The 17854-nt window shown below is 35.5% G+C and overlaps 1 protein-coding gene and 1 pseudogene across 3 annotated transcripts in view; both read left to right on the top strand.

Annotated features, from left to right (window-relative positions):
• The window catches only part of Galnt13 (polypeptide N-acetylgalactosaminyltransferase 13), a 652434-nt gene that overhangs the window by 431388 nt on the left and 203192 nt on the right, over window positions 1-17854 (top strand). The window lies entirely within an intron of this gene.
• The window catches only part of LOC103733969, a 10433-nt pseudogene continuing 6499 nt past the window's right edge, over window positions 13921-17854 (top strand).

Consider the following 17854-nt stretch of genomic DNA (forward strand, 5'->3'; position numbering starts at 1 on the left):
ATAATATTAAGCAAAAATGAAAAATCACTCCAGAAACTGGAGTAAAATGATTTGTTATTTATGGTCCTGCAATCAATTGAAAAACATTAGTCAGAAAAAAAGAAAACGATATGTTCTCCCTCATATGTGGATCCTAGCACCAAAGCCTTATAAGTGAATATGTATCCAGACATAACTACAGGATCCAGGGTAATGAAGAGGAACCAGGGAAGTAAAGGAAAAGAAAGAATCTGAAAAGGAGGAACAGTAGAAAACATGTGTTAACAAGGGAGATATGGATAATAATGGGGTTAGTTTAACGGAGGGGGGAGGGAAGCAAATGAACAGGGAAATTAGACATTAATCAGACTTTAAGATGTTACTGTTTTATTTTGAATGATGATACTATAGTATGATCTCATATGCTCCCATGGGGCGGGGGGGGGGAAGCAAATGAACAGGGAAATTAGACATTAATCAGACTTTAAATTGATATCAACAAGCATTTACATAACTTATGTCTTATAATAGATTAAAGTTTTGGAACTAGACTTATTTGTTAAATAAAATGTTTGGTTCACAAAACAAGAAAAGGAGAAAAGCCTGCTATTGGACTCCATGCTATACCTTGCATGCATACTATATAGAGACATGCTCGTATTTCAAAGTTATTGAAAGCTAGGGGTTTGAGACACACTGAAACAATGTTAATTTTGGAAATCTTTTATATCCTTTTAATTCTTAGAATAATTTTGGGTGGGGTTGGAGAGATGGTTCAGTGGTTAAGAACTCTGGTTGTTCTTGCAGAAGACCTGGGTTCGAATCCCAGCACCCACATGGCAGCTAACTGTCCATAACTCCAGTTCCAGGGCATCCGACAGCCTCTTCTGTCCTCCACAGGCATTGCTCGATATGGCTGCACTTACCTACATGCAGGCAATACAGGCACACACATAAAATAAAAACAATAAATTAAAAAAATTTTTAAAAAGAATAATTTTGGGTGATCAATAGCACTCAGATTTGTTTTTAGAGACTTATTTGCTCTTTCTAAAAGTCCCTTAAGATACTAATATGTTGGGGGCTGAAGAGATGGCTCATTGGTTATAAACAATTGCTGCTCTCCCAGAGGACCTGGATTCAATTCCCAGCACCCACATGGTGGCTAACAATTCTTTGTTAACTCCAGTTCCTGGTGATCTGACACCCTCTTCTGGCCTCTGCAGGTCATTACATGCATGTGGTACACTTAATGTACATGCAAACAAAACCCCGATATGCATAAAATTAAAATAATAAATAAAGTATTTTTAAAGATATTAATATTTTGAAAACACATGTGTAAATCATCTAAAATGAGCCAATTAAGAATGAAGATGAAGAGACTGGAGAGGTGGCTCAGCAGTTCAGAGCACTGGCTGCTCTTGCAGAGGACCTGGATTTGACACCTAGCACGAACATGGTAGCTAACAACCGTTTGTAACTCCAGTTCCAGGGGATCTGACACCCTCTTCTGACCTCCACAGGCATTTCACAACATGAGTGCATCTACCTATATGCAAGCAATGCACTCATACACACTTTATATGAATATATGAATAAAATAATTTTAAAAGAATAAAGGTGAGGATCATTATCAGTTGAAGTAGAATAATAATTTAATGGGATGAGTAACATTGAGTAAGCACTAAAATAATTTCAGGAATTGCAACAATAAATAAAATGAAAATAATAACAATAGCAACAATAGTAAGATGGCATTGAATATCCATGTTTTTTAAAAAAGGAACTGGATGGTACCAATACCTGTTAGGTACAAAGTAGTCAGTGTCTGTTTTCTATGATGTTATAAGAAAAAGTCATCCAAATTCATTGCTTTTCAGAGATTTTACCTGAAAAGGACAAATATATTAATGCTCACAGAATATTATTTATGTCTCATCACTTGAGTATAAGTTTGGGGAATGAAGTTCGGCTTAACTGTTAGAGAACCCTCATTTGAAATGGTTTAATATTCTCTCTTATCACTAAAACTAAAATTTACATACTAGAGGTTTTACCATTTAAGTACGTATTACCTGTCAGGTTTGAAAGTCATGATGTCAGCTTTCTATCCTGCTCAAATACATTACCTTTTCACAGCTTTGGCTTACAGTGTAGCTTGTGAATAATGTTATTACATTAAAATAAACTCGATACAGCTGTGTAAAACTCGAAATATTAATTGTCTACATATTTTGGATTATGCTACTTGTTATCTGTGTTTTCCATAATAAATGACAATTAAACCATATCTCTTGTAGTTAGACAAGCAAACCAAAAAGACCATAAAAAATAAAATTGCACCTTTATTAAGGCATACTTGAGAATGTGGAAGATCTGGTGACAACCTCAAATATTTTGGTGGTTAGATAAAGTGGTGTTTGAACTCAGTCCTGAAGAACTAGCTTTACTGAATAGTAAGAAGGTATTTCATGAACAAAATACCACAGGTGTAAGTAGGGCATGTGTAGTAAACTTCTTACACTAATAACCTTCACTACTTTTTAATGATCTCAAAACATTTTATTAAATGAGTCTTTTCCTATAGAATTTCATGCATTCTATGTTTATGAACTTGAAAAAATACTCCCCTAATGCTGAACAAATTCTGAGTACCACATATCTGGTTTTATGCCCATCTCTATATTTCTCTCTCCATAAAAATAATATTTGCAAATTTATGAAATGTGAGAAAATATGTATATGGACATTAAATATTCATGGAGACCTAGAATATGTTTCTAGTGGTAACTATTTTAGAAGATATACTTACCCATTTATGGTTAGATAAACTGATTATAGCATTAGGGGTCTCTGCAGATCAGTGATGAATGGTGCCTATGAGATATCCTAAAGGAGTAGGACTAAGATAGTCAGAGGAATTGTGAACTATAGAAATATAAAAGTTGGAAAGGAAATGTAATGAAGATGTTATAAAATAGTTATGTGTAAAACATTTTTATAGTTTCCATTAATCTATTGCAGAGGTGAGAGATATTTTAAGGGATTTATTCAAAAATGTACATTGGAAATAATATAAGTCTATGTGAGGAAATTTTTATTCTTCTTTTTGTTATACATAACTTATGGATACCAGAATTTCATACAATGTATTTTGGTCACATTCAGACCACCTCTCCCCTCTTCAGTCCCTCCTCACTAAGCCTTCCCTGATTTCCTATCTTCCAGTAATATCTATCTATTTATTTGCTTATTTATTATTTATTATTTCCTGTGTTTTAAGGACCTATTGATTTTAATCTTTGTTTTGCCAAGTGTTCCTACGGGTGGGTCCATGCCCTTGGTGTCCTGTGAACCTACCAGGTGACATATCAATGAGGAAAGATGATTCCCTTTCCCAGCATCCAGTTGCCAATGGATCCTCTGCAAGGATTTGGGCTTCCTGCCCTCCCCCATACATGCTGGGCCCCTCCCTGACTTTCCTAAACACTGTTGGTTCCCAACTATCCTGCAATGTCCAGAGAACATAGTTTCCTTGTATTCATCTAACATTGCTGGCTATTACAATCTTTCTGACCCTCTTCTAAAATGAACCCTGATCTTTGGGAGAAGGAGGTACAATATAGGTGTCCCATTTAAGTATGAGCACTCCATGATATCTAATTGTTTTCTGCTAACAATTTGTGGGTTTCTGTGTCAATTTCTATCTGCAACAAGAATGTTCTCTGGTGAGAATTGAGGGATGTACTCATCTATGAATATAACACATTGATTCAACGGAATAAAATTGAAGACCCAAACATAAGTCCACATACTTACAGTCATCTGAGTTTTGACAAAGGGGCCAAGAACAAAGAATGAACAAAAGATAGCATCTTCAACAAATAGTGCTAGTTAAACTGGATAGCTACATGTAGAAGAATGAAACTAGATCTTTGTTTCTCACCCTGCACACACTTGAACTGCAAATGTATCAATGACTTCAACATAAGACCTGATACCTTGAATCCACTAGAGGAGAAAGTAGGGAATACACTAGAACCTATAGGAACTGGAAAGGACTTTATGAACAGAGTCGCAATAATAGCACAGTCATTAAGACCAATAATTAACAAGTGGGATATCTTGAAACTAAAAAGCTTCTTTGCTTCAAAGGACACCATCATTTGAGTGAAGAGGCAACCTACAAAATAGGAAAACAAAACCTTTGTCAGCTATATATCTGACAGAATTAGTATCTAGAATATAAAAGAACTAAGAAAACTAAATATAAACAACGCAGCCCATTTAAAAAATGGAGCAAGAAACTAAACAAAGTTTTCAGATGATGAGGCACAAGTGGCTGAGGAATATTTTGAAAAATGCTCAACCTCTGTAGCCACCTTGGAAATGCAATTTAAAACTACTATGGGGGCTGGGGACATGTCTCAGTGGTTAAGAACACTGACTGTTCTTGCAGAAGACCCAGGTTCAAATCCCAGCACCCATATGGCAGCTAACAACTGTCCATAACTCCAGTTCCAGGGGTCCAACAGCCTCTTCTGTCCTCTGCGGACAGTGCACGACACGGGTGCACTTACCTACATGCAGGCATAACACTCATACACATAAAATAAAAATAATAAATAAAATTTAAAAAGCTACTATAATCTTACCTTAGTCATAATGGCCAGGATCCAGAAAGCAAATGATGACAAGTGCTGGCAAAGGTGTGGGGGAAAGGGGAATGATCATCCACTACTGGTGGGAGTGTAAACTGTTGTACCCACTGTGGAAATCAGTGTGGAGAGTTCTCAACAAGATAGAAATCCGCCATATGATCTGACATATCACTCATATACCCAAAGGACTCTGTATCCTATTTCAGAGATACCTTTTCATCCATGGTCATTATTGCTCTATGCACAAAAGCAAGGAAATGGAAACAATCTAGATGACCTTAAACTGAAGAGTGGATAATGAAAGTTTGGTATATTTATGCAATGGAATATTATTATGCTCTTAAGAAAAATGAAATTATGAAATAGGTGTGTTTCAACTGAACTATTTCTTAGAGATTATGAAACTAATAAGGTGCCATGGTTTGTGGTTCATGGGAGGGAAGATAGAATGCAATGACATAAATGGGAACAAGGAGTAGTAGATAGGGTACTAGGGGGTGGGAAATGGGCATAAGAGGGACTAAGAGTGGCAACTAACACTAAACACCTCTGAAAGCATCATGTGGAAACCTACTATTGGAGCTTCTCTCAATATTTACATATGTAGTATAAAAAGAGTTTAATGATATAAATATCTTTAACAGGCATATGATGTCCTTTATAGACTATCAAATGAAAAGTGGAGTTCCAGGAATGGATGCCCTCTTTTGGAGTTGTTTTCCAGAGAGATCCCATAGACCCTCAAACAATGTTGGCTATTGCCATTGGACTTAGACCATAAGACCTGTTGTTGAAGACACTACTTATCTAAGACCAAAGAACAAACAAGGAGAAATAAAGTTGGTAGTGACCCTGAAGCTACATCTCTGCTGGTTAGGGTTCATCGTAGTAGAAGGTGCTGTGCATGCTACTGACAGAGAAAGGTAATCATCAATTTTGCCCAGCTATGAACCCTACAAGCTGCAGTGGCAACTGGCTTGGCAAAATATGGCCAATGGCATGAATATTATGGGAATAACCATTCATCTTCTATTTGACTTTAAGGTCCATGTCACATCAGAGTCCATACTTGATACTCTTCTTAGAGCAAGAACATATGTGTAGACAAATCACAGGCCACAGGGGAGAAACTACAGTATCTTTTTGCAAGTAGACAGAATATTAAATGGACACACAATGATCTATTGTTATATCAGTCTACCTTCTTGAATTATATGATTGAATGGGTATAAATACACATGAGAAAAAATAAACTATTAACTTACGAACTGACAAAACCCTTTTTGAAAATTTCATTGAATAACAGAGAGATGTTTCAAATATATGCATCAGAACGTTTATGCATTTAGCAATTAGCCAGGAATGACTGGCATTTAGAAATCAACAGTCTTACTGGGGAAAAAATCTAATATGTCATCTTTGGGGAAAACATTTCTTTTTTATGGCATTCTGATCCTTTCTGTTCTTTGTAGTTATACTCCACATGAACCCATTTTAATTCCTAAAAGTCTTTCTGATCTTCCTGATCACAAATACAAAAGACTTCAATTTAACTATATAAAAATACAGCAATAAAAGGAGCTTTTAATAAAGATGTAATAATAAAGATCTTTTAACAGAAGTTAATCTGAACAGAATTATTAAATAAAAGTATTTGACACACCTGCTTTTCACCAATTTTTTATACAGCCTTCCATTCTAATACATGTGCTTAATTAAATAAAATAAATAAATAAATAAATACATGTGCTTAATTAAATAAATTTTAGACAACTGGCCTGTTGAATTACATCTGAAGTGCCCATGGAATATTCTTATTATGAAATGTTGTTTCTCTTTATATCTAAATATGTGCTGGGATAAATTAACTTAGAACTATCTATCTTAGAATTAAGTTTTCATTTCTCTTTAAAGAAGGTTTATGAAAACATTTTGCAAAAATCCTTAACATGTTTATAATTACATATATTATATATGATGTGATATGATTTTGTTAATGAGATGACCATTGAATTAGATTCAGATGTAAGTTCTGAATAACTTTGTTCATAGCAATTACTCTTTATCTCAAAAGCACATACAGAAGATGGACACACATATTGTCTCTCTGTTATAGCTTACACTAGTGGGAGATGCAAACAATGAATGAAGAAATACCATAACCACCCTGTGAATTTTAGATAAAAGACTTTTCCTATTATTATAAAAAAAAATAGGCAAATCAGAACAAATGTGAATGGTGAGGGATAAAAACCTACAGAGTGTCGGGGAAACTCTGCAAGATATTTGAGCCAAAATGGAAATGATGGGAAGGATCCAGGCGTACAAGGTTTTTCAAGGGAATTTTCACGGCAAAGCACACAGTACATGCAAAAGACTTTTGAGAGCCATGAAGTTACCTGAATTCTCATGCTAAATCTACAACATCAGAGCATCTGAAAGTCTTGTGGGAGTGTGAGATGCTACTCATTCTGTCAGAAAAATATTTTAATTGACTGCTTTACTTAGCAGTTTTAATACATGCTTCCTAGGTACTAAGCACTGTCCTAGGTACAAGATATCTAGAAATGAGTCAAACAAACCAGATCATATTCTAAGGGTTTATGTTGTTTTGAAGGCTTATATTTTGCATATTAATTTTGAGCTTGTTTCTATACAAAATTCCATAATAGTTTCCATCATCTTTTAAACATATGAGATATTTTTCCTCCAATTCTTCTGCTTTCTTATCTAAATGTATCTTGTAATGTCCACTTTATATTTTAGATCACTCCTGAAATAGCAGCTATGTGCCCGTTTTACTAATTAATCAGTATAGTTATAACCTAAAGCAAGACACTGTGAATATTATAACAAGATAGAACTTGATTTCATTTAGTGTTTTGGACATTAGGATAAATTGCACAAAATATTACAGCTCTAAGTACCTTAGAATGTGCATTCATGTTCAAAGAGGGGGGGAGGATGGTGTAGTCTCAAAAAAAAAAAAGGAGAACAATTTGTAAATTTGAAAATTTAGGACTGGCATGATGTCTCAGCATATAAAGGTGCTTGTCATGCAGGCCTGGAGACCTGAATTAATCCCAGAATACATGAAAAATGGAAAGAGAGAACAAACTGCACAAAATTGTTCTCTGACCTACACATGAACAGTGTGGTATTTGTGCCTATGCACATACACACGTACTATTATTAAATAAAACCTATTTAAGATTCAGTGGTCTAGTCTTGTAGAAAACTTTAGAAATGCATAACATAGACATCTGAAGTCTCCATTGAGACCCTTTAGTTGTGGGTTCATTCTTGTTTTTTTTGTTGTTGTATCTGAGCTAACATTAGGATATTTGATCCCTGGGGTAGGGGAGACGGCTCAGTGATTGAGAGCACTTGTTACAAAGGCACAATGACCTGAGTTGAGATTCCCCATACAAAAAGCCAGGTATTACCTCACACTTCTTTAACCCCAGCATGGGAGAGAGAGACACAGGAGGATGTTTTAGAAGGATCTTCTAGAAGAAGATGCCAGACTTGCTCCTTCGGCATCCCTGCACATACGTGCGCATGTGCGCGCGTGCACACACACACACACACACACACACACATACACACACACTCAGAGGTATATTTGATACCTCAACTTTTGTTTTTGTTTACCTTCTTGAAAACGAAATGAATGAACTATCATTAAATTGCAAGTGTATTGTGTAGAACTAGCATTCAATTGACAGATTAAGTAAAGTGTGTATTAACTCTCAGGAGAATGAGCTTAATAGATTTATTATACCTGTGTATGATTTTTTTAAAAGAATTTCTAGAACAAAGTTCCCACACTAGTCCTTCCATAGATAAACATTTGGTTAGGGAACTGACTACTAGCCAAAATTAATGCATTCAAAATCAAATTCGTGTACTTTTTATTAAAAAGCCAAATTTAAATCTCTATGGCAACTGCTGCAATAAATGTGCAACATCTTAAGCTATGATTACACTGTCACCCTTAGTGATGTCTATCTTAGTACATGACTACCAACTCTGTCACTGTTGTTCTAGTCAACCAGAAATGTAGTTAAAAAAAGAAACTAATTATGAAATTTATTTAAATAAGGCTCAACAATTTCAGCAATAACAGATCGTAGGGACTAGGAATGACTCTGAGATGTGAGATAACAGTGAGGGAAGACTTTGATCTACCTTCAGAATTGAGAGCTAAGAGCCAATGAAACAGTGATTAAAGATCATTGGAAAACAAAATGTAGATTTTAACAGGTTTTGAATTACCCTTGAAAATGATCAACTTCACCCATTTCACCACATCTAAAAATCTGAACTTGATGGATTAAAGAGTCTTAAAAGGTTTTATTAATTTTCAAATGAGCCACTACTTTACAGTGCAAATATGCTAAAATTGGTGGGAAAATTGGTGTGGAGTTCTTAACTTTTCTCTATTGCCAACATTGTATCCCTTGGCATTAAAATCTGGGTTATTGTACTCCATTATGACTGTTTTGACAACATTTTCCATTTTTTAAATCAAGCAACATTGGATCCTTTGCTATATACCTTTTCTCTATTTTAATCAACCAGTAACATTCTGCATTTATGCTTTTTCATTATGTATTTTAATTGGCCAATCTACTTAATAGTCTTTTTCTTAACTGGCCTACCAAACTTTAAGAATGTTTGAAAAATCATCAGAGTGTTTGGGATTTTGGAATAAGAGATTTTAATAAACAATTTAATTAGAAAACACACCCCAGTAATCCCATAATGACATTTGAGTTAAATAATTAGACATGCTGAAAGGTGAGTATTCCCTGATCATTTCTCTAATTCTGCGGAAGTCCCTAGGAACTGCAAACTTTCTTATCACATTAGGCAAATAAAATGGAAACTCTAGACTCCTTAAGGTCATGCAAAGTTAAAGCTGTAGCTGGGGAAGTTAGAAATCACGTTGCAGAGTTGAGGCAAAGTATAGGGAAGGTGACAGATTTGAGAATTAATTTTACAGAATTTATAACTAAATGAGCATCTGAGAATGGATTTGTTTGCCAAGAGAAAATAGGGGAAGCAGAAGAGCGAGGCATGTCCTTAAGTAGCACCTACATCTGGGGGTGGGAGAAAGAGCAGAAAGTGAAGGCAAAGTCAAGGTTGTCAGAGAAGAACAAATACAATGTCACAAAAACTTAGGAAGTTATGGTGATTGTCAACACCGTCAAATGCGATAGAGAAATTAGAAAGTAAGAATAACGAAAGCTCATAAAAGACTTCATGAGCATTTTTGAATGATGGGGCCAAGATTCCGGAAAGTAAATAAGGTAATTGGATTTTGAAGTTATGTAGGGGGAAAAAACATTTTTTAAAGAAATTTCCCAGCAAATAGGAAAGGAAAACACAAAATAAATTAAGGGATGAATATGATTAAAGCAATTATTTTAAAAGTTCTATTCTTTGGCATAGCAGAATAAAAATAAAATATAAACTGATAGAAAATATTAAAATATGAAGCGATATTGAAAGATAATGGATAATTGATTAAACAAATGCCTGCGAGTATTGGAAGACTGTTATGGAGGTTTAAAAAAAAGCACTCTGTGCAACACTTTTCAGTTACCGAACAGTATCATGTTCACTATCTCAGTATAGCCTTATCAGAACACGGTGAGTTGATATTATTTTATTCCATAGCTGAACATTTGAGCCTCAAACAAAATGTCATGTGGCTAGAAACTGGTAGTGCTGAATATCAAAGACTCTTTTCTTGGCTCCTAGTGTAATTCTCACATATTCTGAATTCAGGAAGCCAAGGACAGGGTACAGCATTAGAGAAGAGCATTAAACGCTTCCTGGAGGAGATAAGAGGAAACTAAAGCAATCCGAGACATTTCACAGTAGAAATGAGCACAAGGTCTTGTCATCCCTTCTTAAGCTCAAGAAAAGTGAAAGAGAAAAGATTATCTATAGAGAAGACAGAATTGACATGGGGGTTGATAAGAGGAGAGGATTTGGGATTAACCACAGCTTCTTCATTAACAAGCATTGATGTTCTTGATGGAAGAATTCTTAAATGTTAAAAGAATATCTTGTGGATGTAAGAGAATAAATTATCTTTACTGTTGTTTAAGTTTCATGTTGGGAGAAATGAACTTTGTATTCCACTATGACTGAGAAGTGAGCAGAGGACTGTACTAAATGTTGCCAATTCATAGTGTTCTTTCTCTCTTTTTTCCTCTTTTTATTTTTTTGTGTGCCTCACATTGAAAACAGGACCATATACATGCAGGGGACATAAATGCCACTAAGCTACATCTTCAGCTTTCTTGTGGTTACTTATTAACTCTGACTCTAAAATATGCAATGTAGTCAACATTGACTGCTACTAATTTCTGTTCATCAAAAACTGTCAACATTATTGTATGATCTCCCTTCCTAATGCATTTTGTGGGTATTTTAACAACCATTAGAGGTGATGTGGATATTTTGTGGTTCATGTATGTCTCACTAAACAATTTACAAAAAGCTAGTTATATGATTATTTTTGGAAGAGAACCATAGTTTTTCATGGACGACATTAGAGTTGTTATATACCCTATTGTAAGAATGTCCTTATCAAAAGTAAAAGTGGTTGTTCTCTGTAAAATTGTTTCAGATCTTTGACTAGAAAGGTATAGCTAATTAAGATGCAGAAGTAGAGACTTCTGACCATGGCAAGAATAGGCCTGGGGTGAGTGAGTCTCTCTTCAAACAGCCTGTCCCTTTCTTGAAGTCATGGAAGGCTGTTCTTCAACTGTCAAACGCAAACAGATGAGTAGACTTTCATATGTCCAATTCTACCGTTCACAGTTCAATTAGCCTGTGAGCGACTAGAAGACAGAGTCATGTTTTATTATTCTTTCTTTGTGCCCTGAAGCCCAGCATAGTGCTTGACACAAAGTCAATGGCCAGTGTGTATTCGCTGAATAAATGCCAACCAAGCCCTGAGAGAAAATACTGGAGAGGAGAGAGGTCATTCTAGCCTTCAAATCCATCACCATGCTCTATGTTGGGAAAGTACTAGGCTGCTTTACAGTTTATACAGGAAATGTCATTTAAACTAAAATGGGCCAACTAAAGTGTGGAAAGGATTTAGAAATGGAGAAACTGAGTGACTTCAGGGTAACTGGTAACTTTTTTCTTCTTCATCCAAGTTCTTTCTGTATATTCCTGGCATCTGTAAAAGAGCAAGCGATGTCACACACTGAGGCTAGGTACCCAGGTGGTCTCCTGATATTCAAAGGGGACTGTTTTGGCATGAATTCTAGGGCAGCCTCATGCAGCTCTCATAAGCTGCACCGTGGTAAGAAGCAGCAGATGTTATTGATATTCGACAGGCAGTCATATCATCAGGTACAGAAGGGCACCAACATAAAACACTGAATATTTGACCTGAATATCATTTCACAAATCACAGACACGTTTCCCCAGTATTTCTTCACACGAACATATTTTTTTTAATTAAGATTTATTCATGAGGTTAGTTATAAAGTAAGGGAATTGCAAATTCTGATGTCTTGGCTTTTGTTTTAACTTATATATTCTCTTAAGTATACTGACAAGGTTTCCAAAGCTTTATGATTTATTATACTTTATAATTACTGATTATTGAAGATGAAAAGTAAGTCTTCCTTTTTCCATGAATTTTTTGCTAACAGCCATTTGTGCCATAAAAAAGCAGTATTATTTTTATAAATATGAAAAGCTATTGCTGTTTAGATCGGGACCATCGTATAGAGCATAGAATTTTCAGTAGCTGGAAGATTGCTTCACGTTCCTCAAGCTGTCCCTGCTCTATTCATACATTTTATTTAAGTGGAAGATGGAAAATTTGCCTTCACACATTTGTGGCCGTGGGTTGCCCTGTTGAGCTAAAGGAGAGATGAGTTTTCTAAAGCACCAGAAGCCCTAATAAGCATAGAATAATGACATGTAACAATTCTCCAGGCTCCAGGAAATGCAGTAGCCATAACATGTGATTCAAAGGTCAGACAACATAGGGACAGAAAGCTGCAAGGCAAAAGTGTCCGTACCACATAAGTTATAAATTTTGACTTGTGTATATTAGGATATCTGCACGTGCACTTGAATTGTAGGAAATAAGTATTTGTGTTTAAGAGGAGTGGAAGGAAGGAAAAATTCCATCTAGGCCACTACAAATTTATGACATGTCTGGACACCCTGAGCCATGCACATCAATTTGATTTCTAAAGCAATTTTTTAACTTAGTTCTATACTCACAAAAAGAGCATGCCTATTCATTCTGATTTCCTATTTTGTTCTTTCCTTTTCCTTTCCCAACTTTCCTCCACCTAGCAACCAGTAGTCAGATCAGTGACAAAGCAAACAGACAAACCATAGTTGTCTTTATTAAAATAAGCCTACTTAAAATCAATTTATTAAGTCCTTTTGAAAATGAGTAGATGGTAAAATAAAAAGATTATTGGAATTTACTGCTTTTAGGAAGCTCATTGGTTAGTTAAGGTAGGATGTATTGGATAAGGGAAAATATTTGATAACCATATTTTAGAAGCAAACTAATAGTTCATGTCAGGGATTCTTAGACCACTTGTGACCCATTCTCTGTTGAGAACCTTTTACATGATGCCTTATATAGTTATATAAAATGAGTACACAAAGCAATTTTTATGAAAGTAAATAATAAATTTAATTAAAATTTTTTTCTATACACAATTTTGCCATTTATTAAAAACAAATTTGCATATAAATGAGGTAAATATACTTGTTTATTTCTACACAACTAATTAAAGTTTGGATTAGTTTTTGATGGTGCAGAATAGAGAAAATCTTCAGTATTTTTCAGAATTGATCAATATGTTGATTTTATAGTTGTCAGTGCTAAGAACACTCCTTCACATAAATACAAAGTATAAAACACCAGAAGAAAGTTAGGACAGTTTCAGAAATTACTGAAAATCCTGTCCTAATCTCAAGCCAAAGTTCATGTAGTAATTTTTTTATGAGACTCATCAGCAACTCAAAAGATACTTTTAAAAATCCAACATTATGATGTAATAAAATTCAAAGCTATACCAAGTACATATTTACATGCTGAGCAATAACAGTACACAAATAGTGTCTTTGTCTTCCACAGTTAAACTATTAAGTTCCTTTTAAGAACAGAAAACTTGGTATGCAAGGTAAGAACACTGTAATTCATTACATACAAAACTGTCAAGTGTGAGCTATTTCTGGAAGCTTGCTGTGGCATTGTATAGCAGGAGGCATGTCCAATACAGAGCTCCATGTCGTCTGTGCAGAACTAAACACAGTAATGTCCTACATTGCAGCAAAGGTGAGCACTGTCAGATATACCTAGTATTCAGTACACACTCAATTTTGAATTAATTTTTGGTCAGTGTGCATTCAGAAAACTTGTTATTGCCAAACTTGTTGCAATCGCCAAATTTGGCTATACTGATCCCATGTGGGGTGGTAACCCACAGTTTAATAAGATGTGGGATGTATGGCATGATGCCTGTTAAACTCAGCACTGTCTATGTTTAATGCCAATTACTTTAATATATGGCTATGGTTTGAAAATTTTTCTTGAAGAATGAAAATGCCTTTTTAATTCCCTTGGTTTTGTTCTGTTCTTCTGACTGTTTCTTTGTGTAGCCTATACTTGCCCTGAACTCACTGTATAAAGCAACTTGGAAATGAACTCTCAGTCTTCCTGCCTCAACTTTCAAAATGCTGGGATTACAGAGATGTCCTTCCATGTTCAGAGATTTCACTACTTTTATAAAACTTGTGGCCTAAGTAAAACAAGAAAGTCCTCACATGAGGGGAAAATGTACCATCTCAAAAGAAGTTGAATAAAATAATATTTTCACACTTTCTCACATTTGGGTGTGCATGTGCACATCAGAGGCCAACCTTGGCCATCAGTCATCAGAAGCCACCCACCTTGTTTTCTGAGACAGGATCTCATTGTCCTGGATCTTAAAAAGTAGGCTAGGCTGGCTGGCTAGCCAGTCCCTGGCATCTTCCTGTCTCTACCTCCCTGGTTCTAAGATGGTAAATGTAGACCACCACACCTTTCTTTTTTACTTGGGTTTTGAGCATCAAACTCAGGTCCTCATGGCAGTAGGGCAAGTGTTTACAGACTGAGTCGTCTCCCCAGGCTCCTTAAATGATCCTTTTATCACATTCAATTACAACGGAAATAAAATTAGCTTATTGAAATAGGAAAATGTTGTTTCCAATTTTGAAGGCTTTTTATCTTACATATATAAATATATAGTCTAAATAAAAATAGTTAGTATATCAAGAATCAAAGACATTTTCAGAAATTTTAGACATCTTCAATCTTACTTCCTCTACTACTAATTCTGAGTTTTCTAATGATGTTCAAGATTTAGTATCTTGTTTAGAATTCTAGGATTATTTTTGTGTTTATTTCAAGACCCAAATCTAACCTTCTAAATTCAAATAGAATGCTTTGTACTCTTTTCCATATAAATAAATATTTTCCAAAACAAACAAACAAAAAAAACGTATCCCACTGGGCTTAGCTCTAGCTCAGGGGGACAGTGGTTGATTAGTCTGTACAAGGCTCTGGGTATGATCCACAGAGCCAGAAAACAAATGAAGCATTAAATCATGGAAGACCAAATACTAAATAAATTCCTTAGGCATGCTAAATCTTTCTGTAACTGCTGGAAACTGACCAGCTAAAAGCCTCAGCAGGTTGATGTAGACAAATTTTTATCTTGTAGTTTTATCGCCATATGCAGATTTCATGGTACACACCTGTGATCCAACACTGAGGAGGCAGAGGCAGAAGGGTCACAAGTTTGGCCAGTCTGGGTGTGCTGGTTTGAATGAGAATGTACGCCTTACGCTCCAAGAATTTGAAGATGGCCCCAATTGATGGCACTGTGGAGGTTTAGGGGGTGCAGCCTTGCTGGGGAAAACACTTCACTGTCATTGGGCTTTGAGAGTTTTTAAGCATTGCCCCATTTCCAGTTTCTCTCTCTGCTTCCTGCACCCACTTGAAGATATGAGCACTCAGCTTTTGGCTCTGGTTGCCTCTGCCACCATTCCTCCCTGCCATCATGGACTCATCTTTCTGGAACCTTAAACCCAATAAACTCTTCTTTCTTCATCATGGTTTTTATTCACAGCTACAGAAAGTAGCTAATATACTGGACTACATAGCAATAACTTGTCTCAAACAAGTAAACAAGTATACTAGAAAATGTGACCACCTCTAATGACTCTTTCAAAGTATATGAATCTACTAAGTTTCAGAGTAATGTACAAAGTACACCAAGAGTCAACCAAAGAAGCAAAAAAGGCATCTGCCTGTCAAAGTAAGTGTGAAGAAAAACTGCCAACTTTTATTTCAAGAATGAAGCAAACATTCCTACTGAACCTTCCTACACAACTAAGGACTGGGAATAGTGGCTTTTTTTCCTCTTGTATTATACCAGTTGTCAGGCATCATAGTGCCATAGGATCTCAGTGGAGGCTTTACTAAAATTTGTTTCAATTGTAAGGACTAAAGTATTTGTTGTCAGTTTACTTAAGTGTGTGTGTTTGTGTGTGTGTGTGTGTGTGTGTGTGTGTGTGTGTCTGTATGTGTGAGAGAGAGACAGAGACAGAGAGAGAGAATCTGTGTGTGTACAAAGGGAAGAACAAAAGTGCTGGTAGTGATTGAAGCACACACTATCAGTATCTTCAGTTCCCTTTGCTACTCATTCAATCATGATAGACACATTTTGGGGTTTATCATGCCACCCTTCATAATTCTCTATATACATAGTAATAGATAAACTAATCCAATAAGTATGTATGCTGTACCCACTTGCTTTTTTTTCATTTTTACATACACTAATATTTTGAAGCTCAGATTTTTTTACTCTATATAAATTGTAGCTCATTTTTATGAAGTGACACATGATGCTTATAATATGGTTGGGGGTACAACACTAATAGTTACATAACGTAGTATATATAAACCCTCAAATTCATACAGATATGAATATTTAGTAGTATAAGAAACTGTAGAATTAGAGCTGAGTGGTTAGAGATAGAGAAATGGTAACTGTTATGTTTCAGTGAAAGCTGAGATCAAAGAAAGCATAGTCAAGAACTCTTAATGGGAAGGAAGCATGCGAGCTTGGCCCAACAGACAAGCGGAACACATGCATTAATTTATAGTTGTGATTCCTTAAATTGTGTCAGGCTATTACATGCCTCTCTGTTTTATTAGCACTACTCTAAGGCAAGTCATTATCATTTCTCCCCTTGATCACTGTAATAAGTCCTTGGTGTGGCCCTCCTATTTTCTCTATTTGTATCTATTTTCCAAAATGTGGCCAAATGTTTTTATATGCTCTGGTTTGCCTTAGTCATCACAACAACCTTCTAGGGTGTGTCCTTCTAGTTGATTTTTATTACCTAAAACCTGAAGCATAGAAAGAAGTAACTGAGGTCACTCAGCTGGTAAGTGGCAGGACAAGGATTGAATCTCAGGAACTAAAGTCTATACTCATAACCATTGAGCCATGTGGCCTCCACTGATTCTGTATTTATCATTGAAGCTATCATGAACAGTGGCTCAATGCCAAAAACAGTGGAGGTGAGGGTGGGTAGGGAAGCCAGTAAAAAATGAGTATTAAAAAAATCAGTATAAAGCACACTGTTGCATCAGTTTGACACAACTATAAAACTGGAAATAACAGTACTTCTCAAACTGAAATTATACATTTTTTGAAAGTATACATTTTAACATATGACATTTAGTTTTATTATTTATTTTATTGAAACAAGGTCTCACACTGTAGCTGAGACTGGCTGAAACTCACTAGATAGCCCTTGCTGGGTTTGAATAATGATTCTCTGGCCCCAACCTCCTGAGTATTGAGATTACAAGCAGGAGCCACTACGACCAGCTGTATATGAATTTCATGAACCATAATAAAAATATCACTGCTGTAGGTGCCAAAAAATACATGAAAAAGATAATGTATGTTAGTTAATTATCTCTTGGCAGTGGGAGGAAAATCAAGTAGATAATCAAATGAGCAGTGGACATTTCATATTTTGATTAACAATTTCTGCATCATCAAAAGGCTCTTTTAACAAATATCTGGGAACAAAGACAAATAACTAGCTTGAAATTTCTATGGATAAAGAACTGTTTATATTTT

Source organism: Nannospalax galili, unplaced genomic scaffold (assembly GCF_000622305.1).
Source record: "Nannospalax galili isolate Female #2095 unplaced genomic scaffold, S.galili_v1.0 scaffold376, whole genome shotgun sequence".
NCBI lineage: Eukaryota > Metazoa > Chordata > Mammalia > Rodentia > Spalacidae > Nannospalax > Nannospalax galili.